Source organism: Aotus nancymaae, unplaced genomic scaffold (genome assembly GCF_030222135.1).
Source record: "Aotus nancymaae isolate 86718 unplaced genomic scaffold, 86718_ANA_hifiasm-v0.15.2.pri h1tg000049l, whole genome shotgun sequence".
Taxonomy (NCBI): Eukaryota; Metazoa; Chordata; class Mammalia; order Primates; family Aotidae; genus Aotus; species Aotus nancymaae.
The window spans coordinates 21,027,528-21,051,795 of record NW_026988463.1 but is presented as its reverse complement, the minus strand read 5'-3'; the positions used below and the strand labels follow the sequence as shown (position 1 = coordinate 21,051,795).

At 43.1% G+C, this 24,268-nt stretch overlaps 1 protein-coding gene and 1 long non-coding RNA gene across 2 annotated transcripts in view; one reads left to right on the top strand and one right to left on the bottom strand.

Annotated features, from left to right (window-relative positions):
- Positions 1-24,268, bottom strand: part of HS3ST2 (heparan sulfate-glucosamine 3-sulfotransferase 2) — a 105,234-nt gene that overhangs the window by 15,993 nt on the left and 64,973 nt on the right. The gene's annotated exons all lie outside the window — the stretch shown is intronic.
- On the top strand, positions 574-23,676 carry LOC135269040 (uncharacterized). Its single transcript, XR_010337374.1, has 3 exons — positions 574-628; positions 20,715-20,838; positions 23,597-23,676. It is a non-coding gene; the product is annotated as an uncharacterized LOC135269040 (long non-coding RNA).

Below are 24,268 nucleotides of genomic sequence, written 5' to 3'. Positions count from 1 at the left end.
AGGGAAATTCCCCTGCATGTGCTCTCTTTCTCTTGCCTGTTGCCATGTAAGACGCGCTTTGCTCTTCCTTCACCTTTCTCCACAATTGTGAAGCCTCCTCAGCCATGCTGAATGTGAGTCTATTAAACCTCTTTCCTTTACAAATTACCCAGTCTTGGGTATGTCTTTATTAGCAGCATGAGAACAGACAAATTCAGGGGCCTTTAGCACACACCACGGTTCACCATGTGTCTCTGGACAACTGGCTCTCTCACTCTGCATGACTATTTCAGACCATTTCCATTTTCTGCAAATGACCAAAGCCTGCCCTTTCCAGCCATTCTCAGTAGGTGACCTTGCATCTCATTCTGCAGAGAACAACATAGAAACCATTAGAATGTAACACCCTCAATATCCTGCTAACAAGCACATAACGTTTTCTATCCTGCACAGCACTAGAATGAGGACGGAGAGGGTCAACCCAGCCGTCTCCTGGTGCCAGCTTCCCTGCTTGAAACCTCCTCCGCCTCCTGCCTGAATTGTCCACGGAGTCCCCGCCCTCCAACCATCTGCACCCTCATCCTTTCCCACCAGATCTGAATGCTTCCCAGGCATCTGCAAACTCCCCAGCCAACAACTACATGAGTCAGTGAGTTTATTTTGTTTGTTAACACCAAGCTTTACAACCTCACACTCCAGAGTCTCCGGGGGTATTAATGATTTTGCAGGGATGAATTCCACAAGCTTGCCCCACTTCTTGCAGCATAGCAGCGCCCCCTAGTGGGTAGTGGGAGGTGATCCAACTGCAGTGGTTGGAGCCAACATCTGTCGCCTCCCTGGAAGAAATTAACCAATGATTGGAATGCTTTCCATTCTGACTCCCGAATGTTGTCGTTGTATCAGGATACATTAAGCTCCATGATTGCAAGGGGTGAGCAGGAGTTGGCTTTCTCATCATGGAGGGAGCAAGGGCCATGCACTGGGATGTTAGCTGCCGACATATAATTCATGTCTCAGATGTGCCTAAAGCCACATGTGTAGTTGTTGGGTCACTAATACTCCCGCAGGTTCAAGGCCTGCCTAAACTATACACATGTGAATTGTTTTCTAGGCTTTGGTGTGGAGTGGTCCAGCTCTGCACATCAGTTCTGGAAGGCATTTGCAAAATCCAGCAAGATGAACTAGCAGACACTCTCCAATCCCCCAGTCCTTTCCCTTTCTGTCTCTAGGGCTTTGCTGTTCTTTCTGCCAGGATCACTTTACCCTGACTCTTCCTGTGGCTCAATCCTTCTCATGCTCAGGTCTCAGTTAGAATGTCACCACTTCCAAATGTCACTCTCTGAAGTGGCTTATTTTCTCATCACTCTAAGCACAATCTGTAATTATCTTGTGTATCTGTTTATCTATTGCCTTTCCTCACAGTTAGACTGTGAACCCCATCAGGAAGGCACGGTGTCACTCTCTGAAATGGTTTATTTGGCTTATTTCCTCATCACTCTAGGCACAATCTGTAATTATCTTGCATATCTGTTTATTGCCTTTCCCACCGGTTATTCTGTGAACAGCATCAGGAAGGCACGGTGTCTTCCTTGCTGGCTGTGGTATCTTCAGTCCTTGTCACTGTGCCATGCAGGCAAAAGAGAATGAATCATACCCACCAAATATTTTGCTTGCTAAATGAATAAGATGGGAAGGAATCAAAGCCTAAATCAAGAAGATGTGAGCTCCTGGAGGAAATGCAGCAGCCCGAGATCTTCAGAAAGAATTTCCCAAAATGTGTTGATTTATCATCTGTGGTGCACAAGTGATTCATGGATGAAATTTACATTTTTTACAGTTACGTGTTTATTTTAATATATTTTAGAAAATTGGAACTAGGACATAACTTTTACTTAACCAACTCCATCATTTAGGATGAAGCTTAAATACATAGTGAAGGTAGAAAATGTGAATTGCTCTAAAGACAAATATCCAGTAAATAATAGTCTAAGTGGTCCTCCAATATGGTAAAAAGTTGATCCTTCAATGACTAAAGTTTGGAAACCTCTGGCTCAAAACAATATTGGTGCAGCCAAAGGGAATCCAAACCAGAGTAATGTGGACATATACTCACTCAGCAAATATTTATTAAGCCCCCACTCTTTGCCAGCCATCTTGCTCAGTGCTGAGGTCATGGCTATAAATAAGATAGGTGTAGTGTAGTACTTGCTTCTCTCACAGGGCCTCTGGTTTGGTGGAGGAGATAAAGGGCAAAGGGAAAAGAAAATTAATTACAACTTGTGATAAAGGAAAAGAAAGAGAACAAGTGTAATGAGGAAATGAAGTGATGAGAGAAACCCTGGAGGGGACATTTGAGCAGAAGGACAAGAGGTGAGCATAGGCTTAGGTGAGAAGACAGGGCTATGCATGGTGGCACATGCCTGTAATCCCAGAACTTTGGGAAGGATAGGTGGGCGGGTTGCTTGAGCTCAGGAGTTTGAGACCAGCCTGGGCAACATGGTAAAACCGTGTCTCTATGAAAAAAAATAAATTAGCCAGGCATGGTGGTGTACACCAGTAGTCTCAGCTACTTGGTATGGCTGAGGTGGGAGGATTGCTTGAGCCCAGGAAGTCAAGGCCACAGTAAGCCAAGATTGTGCCTTTGTACTCCAATGCCTGGGCAACAAAGCAAGATCCTGTCTCAATTAAAGAAACAAAAGGAATGAATGAAAGAAGGAAAGAAGAGAAAATAAAGAAAAAGAAAAGAAAAGACAATAGGATGACATGAAAACACAGTAAGATCAGAACAAACAAGGTATGGATGAAGTAAGCTAGTACCAAAAAGAATTAAAAAAATACATCTGCACTGATGGCAGTAAAGAGTAGAATTAGTGATGTCAAAATCAACGTCAGAACAAGCCAGAGCCTGAGCTTAGGCTTCTAAAATAAAATTCACAAGATTGAGCTGATGAGAGAGAAAGTGGGATGGAAGACAGAGTGGTTATAGGCAACATGTAGTTTGCTGATGTTATTGAAGAAGAAACCCAAAACAAATTGGACAGAGCTATAGGCAAAGATTTCATTAAAGAGACCCTCCTAGAGTTATAAGATGGCTTTGTGGGTACATTAAAAGGTCATCCAGCCTAGACTGAATGAAATAAAACCCACATCCATGAATCTAAACATCCATCATCCACCCATCCATCCACCTACCCATCCAACTATCATCTATGCATACATACATAAATGCACCAGGTCAAACATTTTAAATTATAGGAAAAATTCCAAAGTTCTATAAGTATTACAGTTACCCAGGGCAGATAAAGCAAACGAAACAGTTTTTCTACAAATTCAAGCCAGTCAAAGGCCTTTTAGCAGCATTAAATGCTAGGAAAACACACATTATCATCTAAAGAGTTTTGCAGGAAAAAAATGTGTAACTCCTAATAATATTAATGCACTAACATGCTTGTGAAGGCAAAAGAAAAGTGTTTTATGGCATGCAACAGCTTAAAAAGCATTAGCTATTGCTCTTCAGAAAGTCCCTTGAAAATAAAAACAGCATCCTGAGTGATGGTATGGAAGAGCTCAAGAATGGAGAAGTTGTATATAAAAGGACAGTGATGGGGTTAAGCAAACACTAACCCCAAATAAATGACACATTTAGCTTCTAATGTTAAGATTATGCTTTTTAAAAGGATACAGACGGGCATGGTGGTGTGCACCTGTAGTTCCAGCTACTTGGAAGGCTGAGGTGAGAGGATTGCTTGAGCCCAGGAGTTTGAGTCCAGCCTGGGCAACATAGTAAGACCCTTTTACTGTTAAAAAAAATAAAACTTAATAAATTGATAAATCAAATCCACATTAACAAAGACCAGAAAGTTGGCAATACAGGAAGAAAAGGACAAGAGGCAGAGAAAAACTACACAAGTCTCTTTACTGAGAGATACTGTCTACTCATTTACTCTATTAGAAACTGTAAAATGAACTGTTATAAACAGGTTACATGCCTTCCAAAATACTGGAAAGTAGAAAAGAAGAGGAAATTGTGTGGCCATAAAACAAAAGGTACAGGGGATAGGAAAGAAAAAAAAAAGGAAAAATTTTAGAGCAAGTTGACAGAAGTGTAGAAGACGGATTATATTAATATTAAAAATTGTTGGAAATCAACCAAACACCATAATTTCCAAAATGACAACAATAAGAATAATTGTATTCACAAGATCACCCGAGAACACAGAGGCAGAAACATTTTATATGAAAATGGAGAGGTAAAGAAAGACACATCAGGAAAACATAATTCTAAAGAAAGCTAGAGTTAGGATATTAATTCCAGAGAAAGTCAAATCTCAAGAAAAAAACACATTAAATGAGACAAAGTGAATCTTTCAGTATTGAAAAAGGCACCTGTAATCTCAGCAGTTTGGGAGGTCGAGGCAGGCAGATCACCTGAGGTCAGGAGTTCGAGACCAGCCTGGCCAACATGGTGAAACCCTGTCTCTACTAAAAATACAAAAATCAGTCGAGCGTGGTTGTGGGCGCCTGTAATCCTAGCTACTTGGGAGGCTGCGGCAGGAGAATAACTTGAACCCAGGAGATGGAGGTTGCAGTGAGCTAAGATTGTGCGACTGCACTCCAGCCTGGGGCACAGAGTGAGACTCTGTCACACACACACAAAAGAAACCAATTCATACTTGGAACTTGTATATAACATGGTGAATCAAACCCAGCCTTTACTTCCACTCCCTCTCCCATTAGTGGTAGATTGATAATAAGTGGACAAAAAGTACAATATCAAAGAGAAATGATGAAAGGTTGGTGGCAGACAACAAATACAGATATATTTGTGGAAGAAGGGAGGCTCACTTGTTTTTATTTTTTTTTATTGATTTATCTATTTGTTTTGAGATAAGGTCTCACTTTGTCTCCCAGGCTGGAGTGTAGTGGCACCATGACAGCCTCCAAGTACCCCTTTTTTTTTTTTCAAAGAGATGAGGTCTCATCATGTTGCCCAAGCTGGTCTTGAACTTCTGGCCTCAAGTGATCTGCCCACCTTGGGCTCCCAAAGTGGCTGGGATTGCAGCGTGAGTCACGGCACCTGGTCCCGAGGCTGATTTGTGAGAGGCATTGGACTTAGAGGAGAAGGCTGAAACTCAAGTGGCTGCGGGAGAGGGGATGTCACTAAGGAGGAGAAAGTGAGTTCTTGACACAGAACCTCCCAAAAGCTCAGGAACTGAAGGCACCAGGGACCCCAGTGGGGAGGAGAGGTATGGCAAAAGAGCACAGTCAATGTTAGAGGTCTCTAGAAGGAGGAGCCTTCCCCTATCTACAGCCAGGTCACTGCCCTGCACCTATTAGGGCAGCAGAGGGAAGATTATGCCTTGGAGATATTGAACCAGGGAACCCCCAGGCTCAGTGACACAGGGATCAGAGAACAACGGGGTGAGGCACCAAGCCAGAAAGCTGGCAGGCAGTTTAGCTATTCCCACCTGACAAGTGGGACCCTCTCAAGAGAAACTGACCGAAGTGTCAGGTCCAATCTATCAGAGCACAGTGTATTAAAAGAAAAGCATGGCTGGGAACTGTGGCTCACGCCTGTAATCCCAGCACTTCAGGAGGCCACGGTGCGTGGATCACAAGGTCCGGGGCTCGAGACTAGCCAGACCAACATGGTGAAACCCTGTCTCCAGTAAAAAGAAAATACAAAAATTAGCCAGGCATGGTGGAGTGCCCCTGCAATCCCAGCTACTCAGGAGGCTGAGACAGGAGAATTGCTTGAACCTGGGAGGCGGAGGTTGCAATGAGCCGAGATCAAGCCACTGCACTCCAGCCTGGGCGACAGAGCAAGACTCTGTCTCCAAAAAAAAAAAAAAAAGAAAGAAAGAAAGAAAGAAAAAGAAAAGAAAAGCATAGATGGGCATGGTAGCTCACGCCTGGAACCCCAGCAATCTGGGAGACCAAGGCCAGCAGATCATTTGAGCCCAGGAGTTCAAGACCAGCCTGGGCAACATAGTAAGACCAAGTCTCTACAAAAACATAAAAATAATTATCCAGGCATGGTGGCACAGGCCTGTGGTCCCAACTACTTGGGAGGCTGAGGTGGGAGGATCGCTTGAGCCTGGGAAGTTGAGCCTGCAGTGAGCTACGATCGTGTCCCTGCACTCTAGCCTGGGTGACAGTGGGACCCCGCTTCAAAACAGGGACAAAAGTTCCCCTCCCTGTGTCCATGTGTTCTCATTGTTAACTTCGACTTATGAGTGAGAACATGCAGTGTTTGGTTTTCTGTTCCTGTGTTAGTTTGCTGAGAATGATGGCTTCCAGTTTCAGAACTTAAAGTAAAATTTTAAAAAAAAAGGAAAACAGAAAGCTGCCAAATCCCATTGAGATCAATATCATTGCATCTAATCCACTTATAATTCAGTGCAGAAATAGGTCAAAAGAAAAAATTATCATCTCAACACATTCTGAAAAAGCACTTAGTAAATTTTACATCTATTATTCATTAAGGAAAAATAATAATAATCTTAAGAAAGCAGGAAGGCTTTCTTTAATGTAAAATGGAATATCCATTTCTTTACATCTTTAATGTAAAATGGAATATCCATCTCAACCCCACAGGCACTAGCATATTGAAGGATGAAATAATACCAATAGTGAATATTATTGAGAGCCTTGTGGTAGGCATAGCTATACGAGCTTTCACATGTAGTATCTCATTTAAATATCATAGAATATGATCAAGTAGCTATTACCATTAACTTTATAGCCTTATTATTAACCTTATTATCACTTAAGGGAATTAGGCAGAGAAGTAACCTGCCCAAAGACCCAGGGTACTGAGTAGTGAAGCTAAGATACAAATTCAGGTGTTTTGACTCTAGTACCTGTGCCCATAACCTCCAGGCTATGAGTCTCATTAAAGTTAGACAAGGCAAAGATGTCCACTAACACAATTAATATTGAATATTGTTCTATAATGTGTAGACAATTCAATTAAAACTTTAATAATTGGAGAGATGGAAAATCATAATGTTCAAAAGCATCAATTCTTCTCAAATGAATCTACAAATCAAGTGTAATTCCAATCCAGATCCCAAAAGGATTTTAAAAATTGAATTTAACATAATAATTACAAAGTTTCTATTGGATCAGTATATTGATGAAAAGAGCCAATGCATTTTGAAGAGCCATGGGGGATGAAATTGTAACATTCCATATTAATATATATATTGTAAAGCTGTAGTGATTAAAACAGTGTGGTTCTGGCTCAGGAATAGGCAAATGGATTAACAGGAGAGAATACAAAATCAGAAATGAGCAGAGCTATGTGAAAAAAACACATGATAAAGGTGGCATTTCAAATGAGTTGGGAAATTATGAATTATTGGGACTTTGTTGGGGCAATTAGTCAATCAATTAGGGGAACGTGGAGTTAGGTTTTCTCATTCACACCCTACCCCATTATTAATTGAAGATGAATGAAATAATTCAATGTTAAAAAGAAAACAATGATGCAAATAATTAAAATATCAATAAATATGTATATATTCTTGAGAATTAGGGAGGCTTTATAACCATGATATTATTGGAAGAAAGCAAAGGAAAAGACTTTAGATGGACCACATAAAAATTTTAAAGTATTGGAAGACAAAACACTCACCATTGAGAGGAAGAAAATGCAAAAGATAAACTGTGTTCCAAATATAATAGACAAATAGTTTTAATACGCAGTTTTTACAAATCATTAAGAAAAACACCCTACCAGAAAACTGAGGAAAGATATAATTCCTGGAAGAAGATATAAAATTGGCAAAATATTGACATTCATTAGATATCAAAGAAATACAAATTAAATCCAAGTAATATAGCATTTTGACCTATCACTGTGTTAAAAATTATTTAGCAATCCATGGCACATAGAAATATGCACTCTTATAAGATATTTGGATTGCAGATAAGTTTAAATTTTATGGAAGTCACTCTCTGTAATTTATCCTGTCAAAGTATTAAGATAGCTGCAAAAAGATGGATAAGGATGCTTAGCTTAATATTATTGATTTAAAGTGGTGAAGTAATAGAAGCAACCTTGGTGTATAACAATACTAATATTTATTAAACGATACTACATTCGTTTATGAAGTGCTATGCTGTGTTTATAAATAACATTTTGGAAAATGTTGGAGATACAGGGAAAATGCCAGTGTAAATTAGTATGTTAAAAAAGTCAGAAAATACTTTGTACATATGATAACTGGTCTATTTGTGTACTTTGATATTAAATGGAAGACATAATTTTTTCATGATAGTCTGGTATTTTCTACCTCTCCCAACTATATATAAAATATACCACTTGCGGCTAGGCATGGTGGCTCATGCCTGTAATCCCAGCACTCTGAGAGGCCGAGGTGGGAGGATCACCTGAGGTCAGGAGTTTAAGACTAGCCTGGCGAACATGGTGAAACCCCATCTCTACTAAAAATACAAAAAAATTAGCCACGCGTGGTGGTGGGCACCTGTAATCCCAGCTACTCGTGAGGCTGAGGCAGGAGAATTGCTTGAACCCAGGAGGCGGAGGTTGCAGTGAGCCGAGATTGCGCCATTGCACTCCAGCCTGGGCGACAGAGCGAGACTCTGTCTCACCAAAACAAACAGACACCACTTTCAGTTCTTGATGACTTTTCCTGAAAGATGTATAGAACAGCCTATTCTTTGTTTGATATTCATACAAAACCCTTCACTGCCTTACTCCCAATACACTTATAAATTGAAATAGGAAGCTTTGGTACAGAGATAGAGTCCATTTCAGCCAAACAACTTATAACAACAACTTCAAAGAGAAAATCAGGTGTAGATGCATAGAATATATTGCATGATGCATAAGAACATAGTACATTGGGTCTCTGAGAAGGGAACTGAGGGCTAAGGGCTGGAAGGAAACTCGTTTTTTATTGCGAGACATAATTCCTAAAAGAAGATAGAAATTTTGCAAAATATTCAGTCATTAGACATCAAAGAAATAAAAATTTAAATCCTTTGTAATTTTAAAATTAATTTCTAATTGTAATTACAAATTAATTTTTAAATGAATTTTTGTAATGTTAATCCTTTGAAATACAAATTATATCCTCGTTGCACCCTTTAACTTCTTGGGTCAAATGCTTTTTTTTTTTCAAATGAAGATCATAGAAGGGAAAAATCTGAATTTCTGTTTTGTTACTTACTACTGTGCAGTGTCAGGCAAGTCACTTAACCTCAATCTGAGCCTCAGTTTCCCCATTAAAGGGATAAAATAAAACTCACTCTGCAGAACTGTGGAAAGGCTTTGAGATGATGCATGGAAATTTCTCAGTATGTTCTGATGCATAGTAGGCGCTTGTTAGCTGTAGTTATGATTAACCTTGTACCTGCCTGAGGCGGTAGGGAGAACTGAAGCAGAATGTAATTATCCATGTTGGAACCAGGCCAGGATACCTGAGTCTTGCAAAACATGCAGCTGAATGTTCAATCAAGATATATAAGTACACAGCCTCAGAACATACCCAGTGCTTTCCCCTAGGGCTCAGGAAGTAAAATGCATTTCACCATAGCGCATCTGCTCGTTTTTTAAAATTCCACAACTAATTAACCAGAATCCTCATCAGCAAGCTCTATGTGGATTAGCTAAATATGTCAGCAAACTCTGGCCCTTTTCTGTTAAACACAGGTGATTTCTTCTACCTACTAGTGCCTACAGTCAGTTGCTGAATGCCTGGAGAACTGGATGATTAAGGCTAACTTTTACTTAACCCACAGAAAGGCACTTCTCATGCAATAGGTCAGCTTGATAGCTCTTTAAAATTAGGAAGGCTGAGAGTCTGGTGGTTAAACCTATGGACTCTGGAATCTGCCTGACGTGTTTTCTAATTCTTCTCGTCCACTCCTGAGTAATCACAGGTACACTATTTAACCTATTTAAGCCTCAGTTTTCTCATCTGTTAAATGGGTCAAATTGTGGTGTTTAATCTCCTGGGATTATGGTAATAATTAAGTGTGATGTAGTGCCTGGTGCTTGGTAAGACCTAAAAAGTGTTGACAAAACAAAGATGTATGAGCTTTTGCATTAAAAGAGCCTTCCTCAAGAAGGTGGCCTATTGCAGAAAAATGTATGTAGTTGGGATCTCTTTAAAGAAACCTATAACAACCAGAAAACAAGCAGTCACAAAGAACATTCACATTGTCCCCTTTGGTAAGCCGTATAAATAACTGGCTTATTAGATATCTCTAAAAGTAAAATATGAGAAAAAGTATCATCCTATCATGGTCAAAAACATTTCAATGAGAAAAAAAATAAAGCAATACTCCTTTAAGGAGAAAACCCTTATAGAAAACCCCAGAGTCTGATTATTAATGTTATTATTAAATGGCATCTCTCATATCTTCTTTTTGAATGGACAGATTGTCATATGCATGTAACTAATTGTTAGTTAACTCTAAGTCCTTGTGTGGAAAGAAATCTTCAGATTAGCAAGGAGGTCAAAGGAGAGATATCTGAAGCTTTTCTTTTCTGATTGTACAAGATTGTCATGAAGGATACGTGGGTTTTTCCTTATTATGCCAAGAATCTTGAAATAGAGGAAAGTATTCACTGGTTAACTATCATATCTGGAAGTCAATCCTAAGAATAGTCACTGCTGAAAACGCAATAATTTAGTCAGTTGTATTTTACTTTATTTTTAAAAAAATATTTTTGTCAAAGGTCTATTATTTTCTGGAAATTTATAGGCAATTCCCAAACTCTCTCATCTCATCCCACTTCCTGGTTGTGGCAGAAACTTGTTGAATGTGAAAAGGGTAATCCCCACTGGAAACTATTTTAGTGTAATGAAAAACACAAATCTAAGTTGTAATTGTGTTTCCATCACCTAAAAATTGAGGTACACTGAGCAAGTCCATTAAGCTCCCCAAGTCTCAGTTTCCACACATCTAAAATGGAGAAAGCAATTCAGGTTGAATACCCCTTATCTGAAATGCTTGAGACCAGATGTGTTTCAGATTTGGGATTCTCCCAGATTTCAGAATATTTGTATCATACTTACCCATTGAGCACCCCAAATCCAAAAATCCCAAATCCGAAATGCTCCTTCCTTGAATTGTCATATTGATGCTCAAAATGCTTTGGATTCTGGAGCATTCCAAATTTTGGGTTGTCAGATTGGGGATTTTCTTACATGGCTTTTGTGAGGCTTCAATGAATGATTTATATGATTAAATAATTGTATATGAAGTGTTGGCACCTGTTATAGGATGCCCTTCACAACTTCCCTTTGTACTTATTATCATTGCAGATAAGTTTGATTTTGATTGTAAATTTGTCACCAAAGTCCGTGAGTCTGAAGCTTTCATTGTTCTCTCTGCTACTCCTTTGTCCATTTTTAAGAAATGTGTGTCTGTGTCTGTGTTTGTTTGTGTCCAAGATTTGGCATGTGAATTTTCAGGTAGACACTTCTGCGTGTGGGTAAAGCATAAAGGAAGATGGGCCGACCTCGACTGTCATGATGCCATGGCTGTTGCACAGTTTCATCAACCAATTCATTCAACATCGACCGAGCAGGGAACTTGTTTGTGCTATGCACTGTCCCTGATGCTGATAGCAAATTTCGCCTTAGTTAAGGAATTCATGTTCTTGCCAAGGAGACAAAGGGCTACAAAACAAAGAGAAATGCTCAGGGTGGAAATGCACCCGAGATGCAGTGAGAGCCTGTGAGGCAGTGGCGCCTCACTCTATCCCAGAGAGTGCAAGAGTGTCTTGGTTAAGCCAACATTAATTTGGTTAAATCTACATCCAAACTAACACTCCAGTGAAGTGGCAGCCAACAACAGACCATACAGTTTCCAGAAGGAGCAAATGGTCAGTGGTGTCTAATGCTAAGAAAAGCCAGGGGCCTTCCTGAAAAGCAGCCTTTGTGTCTGTGAGATTACACAGCCTCAGCAAGATGTGGGCGTAAGAGCACAGATCAGTTAGCCTTGAATGAGTGAAAGAAGACTAGCGGCTAGTTTAGGGAGTGTTCAGATTTGGTTCTCCTGTCCCCACTCCAGAAGCAGGCATGGAGACAAGGATTCGAATACAAGAAACGCGCCGGATGCAGTGGCTCACGCCTGTAATCCCAGCATTTTGGGAGGCTGAGGCAGGCGGATCACCAGGTCAAGAGATCGAGACCATCCATGTCGACATGATGAAACCCTGTCTGTACTAAAAATACAAAAATTAGCCAGGTGTGGTGGCACTGCGCCTGTAGTCTCAGCTACTCAGGAGGCTGAGGCAGGAGAATCACTTGAACCTGGGAGGAGGAGGTTGCAGTGAGCTGAGATCGTGCCACTGCACTCCAGCCTGATGACATCTCAAAAAAATAAAAAAAAATACAAGAAATGTATTTGGAATTTGATCTTAGAAAACACCAGAGAATGGGACAGAAAGGAAGCCAGTAAAGGATATGCTGTTGTCACTGTGGTAAACTGAGGCTCGGTCCCACTGGGGAGCTCTGGGAGGCAGTGTGGTATCCAACCTAGACTTGTCCCAACTGAAGAACAAGAAAGCTGTTGTATTTATCCTCCACATCTTTGTCTGTTATTCACTAAGGGCTGTCTCCAGGGTTATGACATCTCCAGAATTTTGGCTTGCAGTGGCATGGTCACGGCTCACTGCAGCCTTGAACTCCTGGAAACTTAAGTGATCCTCCCACCTGAGCCTCATGAGTAGCTGGGACTCTATGCATATACATACCATGCCTGGCTAGTTTTATTTATTTATTTATTTATTTATTCGTAGAGATGAGGTCTCGCTATGTTGCCAGGCTGGCCTCAAACTCTTGGCCTCAAGGGATCCTTCCACCTTGGCCTTCATGGGCCAAGCATGCCCCTACTGAGTCACAGCCTTTATCATGTGAGGGTGAAGACTAAGGGGGATCCGAGCCAAGCACTGACTGTGTCTGCTACAGGTGTGTATAGCTGTGTCAATAGTTGGGTGGGTGCTGTAGACTGTGTTGCCCCAAAATTTATATGTTGAAACCTAATCCCCAAAGTGATGCTGTGTGAAGGTCAGGTCTTTGGGAGATGAATAGATCGTGGGGACAGAATCTAGTGAATGGGATTAGTGCCTTTATAGAATAGACCTCAGAGAACTCCGTCACCTCTTCTTCCATGTGAGGACACAGGATTAACCAGGAAATGGGCCTTCACTGGAGACTGAACCTGCCATCACCTTGATCTTGAACTTCCCAGCCTCCAAACTGAGAAATAGATTTCTGTTGTTTATAAGCCACCCAAACAGACGAAGACAGTGGGAAATGGAAGGATTTGCAGGAGCAAGGTCATGTGCCGAGGAGCAGGGCCAAAGATTTACAGAGTGGACTGAAAGGTTTGCAATGACCACTGGGGGAACGGAGTGGGAGGTTCCCAGGTGCACACAATAAATGGCTAGAAATTCTAGGGACTCTGATGAATTGTGACTCATAATTTAAAAGCAGAATCAGGCCAGGCATAATGGCTCATGCCTGAAATCCCAGAGCTTTGGAAGGCAGAGGCGGGACGATCACTTGAGGTCAGGAGTTTGAGACTGGCATAGGCAACATAGTAAAATATCCTCATCTCTACAAAAAGATTTTTTTTTAAGACAGAGTTTTGCTCTTGTTGCCCAGGCTGGAGTGCAATGGCGCAATCTTGGCTCACTGCAACCTTCACCTCCTGGGTTCAAGTGATTCTCCTGTCTCAGTCTCTCAAGTAGCTAGGATTACAGGTGCATGCCACCACACCTGGCTGAGTTTTGTTATTTATTTATTTTTTTTTGAGACGGAGTTTAGCTCTCGTTACCCAGACTGGAGTGCAATGGCGCGATCTCGGCTCACCGCAACCTCCGCCTCCTGGGTTCAGGCAATTCTCCTGCCTCAGCCTCCTGAGTAGCTGGGATTACAAGCACGCACCACCGTGCCCAGCTAATTTTTTGTATGTTTAGTAGAGACGGGGTTTCACCATGTTGACCAGGATGGTCTCGATCTCTTGACCTCGTGATCCACCCGCCTCAGACTCCCAAAGTGCTGGGATTACAGGCGTAAGCCACCGCGCCCAGCCCCGAGTTTTGTTATTTTTAGTAGATATGGGGTTTCATTATATTGGTAAGGCTGGTCTCAAACTCCTGACCCCAGGTGATCCACCCGCCTTGGCCTCCCAAAGTGCTGGGATTACAGGCATGAGCCACTGCACCCAGCCAATACAAAAAGATTTAAAAATTAGCTAGCTGTACACCTGTAGTCCCAGCTACTTGGGAGGCTGAGATAGGAGGATCGTTTGAGCCCAGGAGCTTGAGGCTGCAGTGAATCGTAATCACACCACTGCTCTCCACCTTGGGTGACAAAGCAAGATCCTGTCTTAAAAAATAAAAATAAAAAAGAAGTGGAATCAATACCACAGTAAAACTTTAAAAATGTAAAGTATCAGCCAGCAAAGGAAAATAGAGTAAATGTCTCCCTTTTTGGGTTCTTGATTTTGTTTCATTTCTTCAAATCTATGAAACAGAGGTCACTTTCTAGGTGGTAGAAAAATGCTTGCATCAGGCCTGCTACTCAAAGTTGTGCCAAGTTGTTTTCTGGCCAAGGGTGCCCAGCCAAGGGAGAAATGGAGGTTGATTCAAGTCTTCACGTAGTTTGCCAACCAGGGGTTTGGGCAAATGTAGGTCTTCAAAAATGGGTCATTCAGGCCCTGTGTCCAATGGAGAGATGTGAACACGGCATTTTACATCACTCCATCCCCAAGTTGTACTTCCCAAAAAAGGTTTTCTGCCCATTAGTATCAGAGAAAGAAACAAAAAGCTATATTTCAATTTGTTTATTGCTCTAAAGCATCTGTTACTTTGCTATGTTTTGCAGGGAAACTTGGCATCTCATATTCATAAATGAGCTGCTTTGGGTTTAATTGTGCAGCTAACTTGAGCTATAAAACAGAATCCGTGGCTGCCTGGAGAGGGTTTTGAGGGAAAAGCAAATGAACCTCCAGGGCTACTTTGCTTAGAAGATAATCCATGTGTTAACAGCATCCCCTGTAAGCGATGTACATTTAGCTCTCAGTCTTGGGGTATGAGGGAGCCTGGGCCTCCACACATGAGCCAGGAAAGAAAGGCTTTCTGATGGCCTGACCCTTGGAGACAGGCTGAGAGAGCTGGGCTGGGCCAGATGGTCTGTCCCTATCTCTGACTCCAGGCCTTTCGTCAACCAGTGACCACAGTGGGTGGAGTGGGTAACTGTCTGCAGAACCTTCTGCTCCATCTTCCTCTTGGGGAGGGTCCCCACTTTATCTCCAGCAGAGGAGCATGTTAAATTAAGGACTAGACCAGGCACAGTGGCTCGCGCCTGTAATTCCAGCACTTTGGGAGACCGAGGCCGGTAGATCACCTGAGGCCAGGAGTTCGAGATGAAGCCTTGTCTCTACTAAAAGTACAGAAATTAGCTGGGCATGGTGACGCATGCCTGTAATCCTAGCTACTCGGGAAGCTGAGGCAGGAGAATTCCTTGAACCTGAGAGGCGGAGGTTGCAGTGAGCCAAGATCACACCACTACACTCCAGCCTGGGCGACAGTGAGAACTCATCTAAAAAAAAATTAAGGACTAAATGGGATCCACAATGACCTACAGTGAGGTCCTCTAGCAGAGAGTGAGATTTAAGGGCAATAGCCCCAAGTTCAAAGTTCTGCTCTTTCTGTTTATTTATTTATTTATTTTTTCCCCCCTCTCCTTCTCTCTATTTTATCTCTAGGGACTATGGCTTGCACTGGCATCTGGAAGATTTTTCTATATCGGAGGCTTACGGAAACAAAGTTAGGGCAAGACTTTTTTTTTTCTAAGCCACCTCTCACAGATCCTTAAAGAGGGAAAAACGGAGGGCGGGTGGGAGGGAGGGGGGTGGCAGTATGTCACATAAGAGTGAAAAATATTGGCTGGGAGCGGCGACTCACACCTGTAATCGCAACACTTTGAGAGGCCGAGGCTGGTGGATCACCTGAGGTCAGGAGCTTGAGACCAGCCTGGCCAACATGGTGAAATCCCATCTCTACTAAAAATTAAAAAATTAGCTGGGGGTGGTGGCATGTGCCTGTGATCCTAGCTACTTGGGAGGCAGAGACACGAGAATTGCTTGAACTGGGGAGGTGGAGGTGGCGAGTGAGCTGAGATCATGCCACTGAACTCCAGCCTGGGCAACAGAGGGAGAAGCTGAGCTATGCTTGACCCAGATTCCACCATGTAAATGTGAATTATGACATCTGATACCTACAGAGTTCTTGTTATGTGTCAGGGACCATTCTCAGGGCCCTGTTTAAAAAAAAAGAGAGAGAGAGAAACAAAAGAGTGAAAATGCAATGGTTCAGGGCTGAAAAGCTACAGGGCAAAAAGGATTGCTGATCAAGGTAGGTGTCTAGGTGGGATCAGAGCCTGCCTAACTTTGCACAAGGGATAAAACTGACAGGAAATATATATATATTTCTCTATTTTACACATGAGAAAACTGAAATTAGGAAAGTTACCCAAGGCCATCCAGTTCAAAGGTGGCAAGGCAAAGGTTTGAATCCCAGAGGTACAGGATCAGTCCCAGGGCTCAGGAAGAAGAAGACATAGAATGTGATGCTCCTTTTATCATGGATAGAATCCTGTGATGAGAAGCTATGGAGAGTCCCACCAACACCCGCATCCTCTCTGTAAACTATTGTGAATGATGCTTCTGCTTTTCCTTCTACCTCGCAGGAGCTCCAATTTGGAGTCAGAAGAACCTGGGTTTAAAAGTCAGCCCAACCTCTAACTAGTGTGTTCTTACATAAGTTATTTAACCTCTCTATTCCTTGGGTTTTTAGCTATAAAACAGAGACAGTAGTAGTAAAACTTCATAGGGTTGTTGCAAGGATTCAATGAGATGATAAAATGAGATGCATGAGATCATGTAAAGCCCTAAGAACAGTCCCTGGCTCATAACAAGCACTCTGTAGGTATCAGATGTCATAATTCACATTTACATGGTGGAATCTGGGTCAAGCATAGCTCAATTCCTTTCTGGGCCCTGGGTCTTTCCCTTTTCCTCTGTCTCTGTGACTTGCCCATCACAGAGAAATGCTAAAGCGTTTATCCTCATTGAGTAGGACTCAATTGCTCTGATTTCTAGAGGTGGGTCTGGAAACTACATCTATGATTTTTGTTTAAGAGGCCCCAAAGAGGGTAGAGTGGTCTAGATCTCCTCTGTGGATGGCTCGGTGGGTACCTCAACTTTTCCTTCAGGCAGATCCCAAAGTCACGTTTAAGAGGTAGCTATGGAATGCCTAATTTTGACCTTCAGTTCCAGAGGCAGTCTTCAATCTAGCTTGATCAGGAATACAAGTAGAAATTATATTTCAATTTCCACCTGCACCTTTTTTTAAACTTAGTATAGAACCAGAAAGTGAAGAGAGGCATGAATTGTTAACCTCAAACCTCAACTGAAGGGACGTGTATGGTTTAGCCATCATCTAATATTTTACCTTCAAACCAAAACACAAAAAAACGGAAACCAGTTACATGGTTCTTCTGGCCACTACAGAGCTCACTTTAGTTTTTGGATTGTGCTAATTGTGGATTCTTGGACTTCCTACCCACCCTACGCAGCACAGACCCAATTTCTCCTCCACATAACAGCTTTTCAAATACTTCTATCTTAGATAACTCTTTTGTCCCAGCAAAATAGCTCCTATTCATTCAATTCTTTCTCATTGGACCTGTTTTTTAGTTTCCTTGCCCTTCTGGCCTCTCCAGTTTTTTCTGGCTCTCTCTAAAAGGGTATGAACCCTCAGACTGAGTTGCAGGTCTGATGTTATGGGTAATAGTTGTCTGATACAGCTGGGCTGGTGAGATACTTCCTGAGCTTCTTTACAATTATTTTGTTTCATCTTGTGGTTCTCAGAGGAAAGAATGACCCATGTGCTTGGGAATTGGCATCTGATGGCACTTTATAATAATCTTCAAGCACTATAAAGTGATCTGAATTTTCCCCAAATGGAGGATATAGATAGCAGGAATGTTGTTACAGTCTGAGAATCCTTTTTTTTTTTTTTTTTTTTTTTTAAAGATGGAATCTCGCTTTGTCACCAGGCTGGAGTGCAGTGGCGTGATCTTGGCTCACTGCAACCTCCACCACTCAGGTTCAGCAATTCTAACTCAGCCTCTTGGGTAGCTGGGATTATAGGTGCATGCCACCACGACTGGCTAATTTTTGTATTTTTTGTAGAGACAGGTTTTCACCATATTGGCCAGGCTGGTCTCAAACTCCTGACCTCAAGTGATCCACCTGCCTCAGCCTCCCAAAGTGCTGGGATTACAGGTATGAACCACTGTGCCTGGCAGTCTGGGAATCATAACATCGCTAAGTTCACTCCCTCACTGATCTCAAAGATTCTTTTGGAAACCCTATGTATATCGTTTTTTATTTTTTGAGATGGGGTCTTTCTGTGTTGCCCAGGCTGGAGTACAGTAGTACAGTCACATTTCACTGCAGCCTCAACATCCCAGGCTCAATTGACCCTCCCACCTCAGCCTCCCTAGTAGCTGGGACCACAGGTGTGCACCACCATGCCTGGCTAAGTTTTAAACATTTTTTATAGAGACGAGGTCTCACCATGTTTTCCAGGCTGCTCTCAAATTCCTGAGCTCAATGGATCCTCCCACCTCAGCCTCTCCAAGTGCTGGGATTACAGGTGTGAGCCACCACACCTGGCTTTGTATATCACTTTTTAAATGTGAAATAAGAAATAAAGATTTCATGTAAAATTTCTCAGTTATAAAATGTTGTCAAATGATTTTTAAACAACATCAACAGCTACAAAAAACAAACAAACAAATATGATAAGGGCCAAATAAACTGCATCTCCTGATTCTTCAGGCTACTCTCTGCCAGTCTGCAGCCTGCATACTTCAGCCGCTGGCCTGTTCTTCTTTCTTTTGCTGATGTTTACAAAGGACTTGTTCAATTCCAGGCACCTGAGAAGAAGCTGGGAGAAGAGAAGTGAGCAAAGGACCCCCCAGTTCTTGTCCTTGTGAATCTTGCCCAGAATTAAAGTAACCTACGAACCTTTGTTATGAGTCTCTTAGATGCTGTGGAGAATCTTCTCCAGCTTCTCAAGGCTCCCGGAAACCCTCCTGTCCTCATCTTGCTGAGAAGTTAGGATTCTGTCGTGAGAATCATCTGCCCCTATGCTGACCCCATTGTTCCTAGTCCTCAGCTTCCTGCAAGCTCTACTTTCTCTCAACTGGCTTCCTTTGGCTCTTTCCATTCCAGTATGTCTGGATGTGGAATTTTTAACCCTCTTTAGAGCACGGAGCCCTCTGGACACCGAGAGGAGATGGGGAAACAGGAAAAAAAAGATAGAAACAGAGCAGGAAGCAAGACCTAGGAGAGCTCTCAGAGCCTGCGGTGACCACGTGGACTCAGCCCTATCTCCTCCTGACAGCGCCAATGTCTGTCCATCCAGCAGCGTGCAGAGTGTCCTCTCAACACTCAGCAGTGGAGAAGGAAGGGAACCAGCATTTCTTTTCTTTTTTTCTTTTTTTTGACAGAGTTTTGCTCTGTCACCAGGCTGGAGTGCAGTGGTACGACTTCAGCTCACGGCAACCTCCACGTCCTGGGTTCAAGCGATTCTCCTGCCTCAGGCTCCTGAGTAGCTGGAACTACAGGCGTGTGCCGCCACGCCCCGCTAATTTTTGTACTTTTAGTAGAGACAAGGTTTCACTGTGTTGGCCAGGATGGTCTTGATCTCTTGACCTTGTAATCCACCCGCCTCAACCTCCCAAAGTGCTGGGATTACAGGTGTGAGCCACTACGCCTGGCTGGGAACCAGCATTTCATGGATTACCTGCTGATTTCAAGAAGTAGTCAGGAGCTTTACTGGTGTTCGTTTTAAGTCTCTCAGCAGCCCTACAGGACACGTGCTGTGATTATTTCTAATTTTCAGATGAGGGAAGTGACTTTAGATGAGGGAAGTGCTATCCCAGAATCATAGAGCTAGTAATTGGCAGAGCTAGGATTTGAACTGAGATCTGTCCTTTGGTTGCAAGTGATGGAAACTCAGTTCAAACTCACTCAAACAACAAAGGAATGTATTGCCACAGATAAGTTGAAAGTCCAACGATGTATCTAGTCTCAAGCCCATCCAGATCTAAGGCATCCAATAGCATCCCTGGGGCTCTCTGTCTCCATCACGCGACTCTGCTCTTCTTTGTATGTTGGTTTCATTTTGCAGATTGCTCCCTCCAGGTGACTGGCAAAGGTGTCTATTGGCACCCGGGTTACATAATACTCACAGCTTGATCCCAGAGGAAATGACACTTATTTCTACCAGAATCCATAGATCGTAACTTAGGGAGGTTTGAACTGACCCATTTTGAGTCACATGCCATTCCTGAACAAATCCCAATGGTCAAGGGGCACGGAGTTCCCTGAGTGGCTAGCCCAGGTCATGAGCCCATCTTCGTGGGAGGAGGGCAGCATTATACACTTGGCCTGGGCCACATGGCACAAAAGGCTCCCTAAAGAAAAATCAAAGTGGTACCAGTCAAATAGGGGATTGGATACTAGACAGGTAAAACAGAAAATATAGACAACAGATGTATATTATATATCTAGGTTACGGAGTGTATACATCTGTTGGCTATACTTTCTGTAACTGAAGGTTTTATTCCCCAGTTTTCAATTTTAAATTAACTTTATTTTATTTTTAGAGACAAGGTCTCACTCTGTCACCCCGGCTGGAGTGCAGTGACATGATCATGGCTCACTGCAGCATCGACCTCCCAGGTTGAAGCCATCCTCCCACCTCAGCCTCCTATGTAGCTGGGACTACAGGTATGCCACCACACCTAGCTAATTTGTAAATTTTTTTTAGAGATAGGGTCTTGCTATGTTGCCCTTCTTGCTCATCTTAAACTCCTGGACTCAAGTGATCCTTCCCACCTTGGCCTCCCAAAGCGCTGGGATTACAGGAATGAGCTCCCCACCCCCACCACTGGCCAGCTCCCACACTTATTGGGAAGAAGACAAATCAAGATAGTAGAGTGAGCAGCTATGAATCTTTCCTCATGTGGTTTGGTTACTCTCCAGTACCTAGGTTAGCAGAATGTTCTTCAATAGTCCCAGAGGCCGAGCTCTGTGCTTTATGGAGCTTTGTGCATTTTCAGAGGCTCCTTGTTCTTTCTTACTCACCATGACTTGCCCAGTCTGTGGTTGGAAATCACAGTGTCCCTCCCAAGTCAGTGGCCCCCAAGTCCAGTCTGGGGTTCATGGTCATGAAAAATCCCCATGCCTTGATGGCAGAAGGCAGATGTGACTGCCTTATCCTCTCTGGGAGCCCAGGGAACAATTTCAGACACAAACAAATTCGAGGAAGAATACAGCAGTGGAGTTAGTACCTCCAGATTAATTTACACTCCAGCTGCCCCCAGAGAGGCTGACAGACTGATGGATGGCAATGCCTGCTGGGTGTGCAGCTGCATTAATGCTGCCGGGATCTCAGCTCATTAGCTCAGAGCTCCTTTCCTTCCCTTGCCACACCTCGGACACAACTAATCTCATGTAAAGTGAGGCCAACTCACTCGGGTCACATGCACTCAGTGTCCGATCCCTGAGATGGATTTCCAACTGGGATGCCCCCCAGCAGAATGTCCCCAACACCCCCAACCCATCCACCATCTGTCTTTATCCTTCCAAGGGCATGTGCAGAACACCTGGCAAGAACACAGTCCTCAGAGGAGCTCGGTTACCTTCCCCTGGAAAGTCCAGTAACAGTTCTGAAGGTGGGAGGGCTCGTGACATCAGCAGTCCTGCCTGCGGGGTGTTAGCTATAAGAAGCCTCCGGAGGCCATCTACAAGACACTGAAACATGTGGTGGATTCTGTTGGAATCCAAAGAAATAATCAGTGAGACTGGTTATTTGCTCAGAAAACAGAGCCTGAGTTTGGGGCTGTGTAGACAGAGATGCTGGATTGGTGATGACACAGCACGGTTGCTGAGTTTGCAACCGTGGTAAACTGAGATGACCCTGGCACTGACTTATGAAGGTGGGTGCTCAGCCCATGAAAAGAGAGCACGAAGCAGACAGCTAACCTTTTCACTTTTCTCTCCCTAAGATGGTTGCAGGAATATGTAGATAGGGCTTTGGACAAGTGCCAGGAGACCCTCTGCCCTGTTCCCCTAACTTCTCTGACTTTGTCTCCAGTCATCTCCCCGTCTCTTACTCCACTCCAGCCTCACTGATTATTTTGCAATTGAACATACGGGCACCCACCTACCCCAGGGCCTTGGCACCTGCTGTCCACCTATCCACCCTGCATGGAAGTGCTTCCCTCACATATCCACACGGCTCCTCCCTCACCTTCTTCACATCTTCACTCAAATGTTGCTCTCTCAGGGGGACTTCCCTGACCACCTGTCTAAAATTGCAACACCCTTCCCTTAGTACCCCTTACCCTCAACTCTGGTTGCTTTTCTCTGCATCACTTACCACCTTCTAAAATGCTCTGTAATGTATTTATTTCTTTTGTTTGGACCCTGTTAGGCCCCTGCTTCATGTCCTTCAGTGGTTTCCCCCGCTTCCAGGGAGGATGCTTTTGGGTGGTCAGTGAGCCCAGCATCAACTAACCCTGCATGGCAGACCCAGATGGTTAATCCCTTCCAACTCCTCCCTTAGTCAAGGACAGTCTCAGTTTAGTGTTAGTGTGTCTCCAACGTGTACTAATATCCCTTTTTAACAAAGACAAGGCAGATCTTAGGCTTCGAGCCTTCAGCAGGCAACAGCGCCTAATCAGAATTGAGTAACATCATTTGGGTTTTGTTGCACTTATTTCTTTGACAAAAAGACCCCTGTTTTCTATTTACTGCAGTGTTAAAAAGTTAACCTTCTAAAAAATTTTAAGTAAAAAAACTCAGGAAGGTGATATGAAGAAAATCACAAAGGGGCTACATGAATGACAGAAGTTTAAGACATCATAATGTACACAATAAATTCTAAATATATTTGAGTGGTGCACTTGGACCTTTCCAGATCTGGTACTTGCTGCGATCTTAGACACTCTCCTTTGCACAGCCTGGACTCTGAAAATACAGGAATATTTAAGGCTTCTCCCAGCACTTAACACACTTTTATACATCTCGGCCCAGAGCATGCTTCCTAGCATTGCCTTGTGGGTAGGCTACTGCTTGACCTTCAGGTATCAGCATTAGCCTCACTTCCTCCAAGAAGCCCTCATTATCCCCCTCTATGCAAGAAAGAATTCATCCTTTGCTTCTCTCTGCCTGCTGGTTACTTTGTAAGACCCATCTTGTTGCACTCATTACATGGCACTGTCTTACTTGGTCAGACAAGCAACGCCTTGAGGGCAGACACCGCCTTCTTTCTCTTCATTACTGCCATGCCTAGCACAGTGCCTGGTTCATATCAGGTGCTAATGAATGCTGAGTGAAACACCATCTGACACACATTCTGTGGGATAATTTGGGTGCCTAGTACTTTGGAGTTAGGGGTAGGTCTGGGATGAAATCCAAGCTGATACCAACCTGCACCCTTTTCAGCATAAGTCATGATCCAACAACTCTCTTGGATTTTCAGATCCTCTCCTCTGTCCAGGTGAAAATCTCATGGACCAATAAAGAAAGATGTGCGTCCTCCACTCTGCGGCAAGTATCTGGGCCAACCTAGTGTGTCAGAAAGAATCTCCATTTCCCTGTCCACTTATAACCAGTCTGCTCATGTTGAGTCAACTGGTTGGCAAATTTAGGAGAAGTCGCCAAGCATGCCACGGTCAGCAATCCTTTCTGTCAGTCCTGCTGGGACTATCCAGCTTCAAACAAAGGTATTTCTTCTCCTCTATGCCATCCATGCAGAGAGAGGGCTCTTTGGGAAATGAATGCCTGCAGTCACCCAATTATTCTGGTGACCAGGTGGGTGAGTCTAACCCAACAGGCTCTTTTGACTTCAGAACTAAAGTCTTATCTCCCAGCCACCTTCACCAGTGATATAGCTACATTTATTTTTTATTTCAATAAGTTTTTGGGGAATGGGTGGTGTTTGGTTGCATGGATAAGTACTTTCTTGGTGATTTCTGAGATTTTGGTGCACCATCACCCAAGCAGTGTACACTGTATCCAGTGTGTAGTTTTTATGCCTCATCCCCCTTCCATCCTTCCTCGCAAGTTCCCAAAGTCCATTGTATCATTCTTATGCCTTTGTGTCCTCATAGCTTAGCTCCCACTTATAAGTGAGAACATACGATGTTTGGCT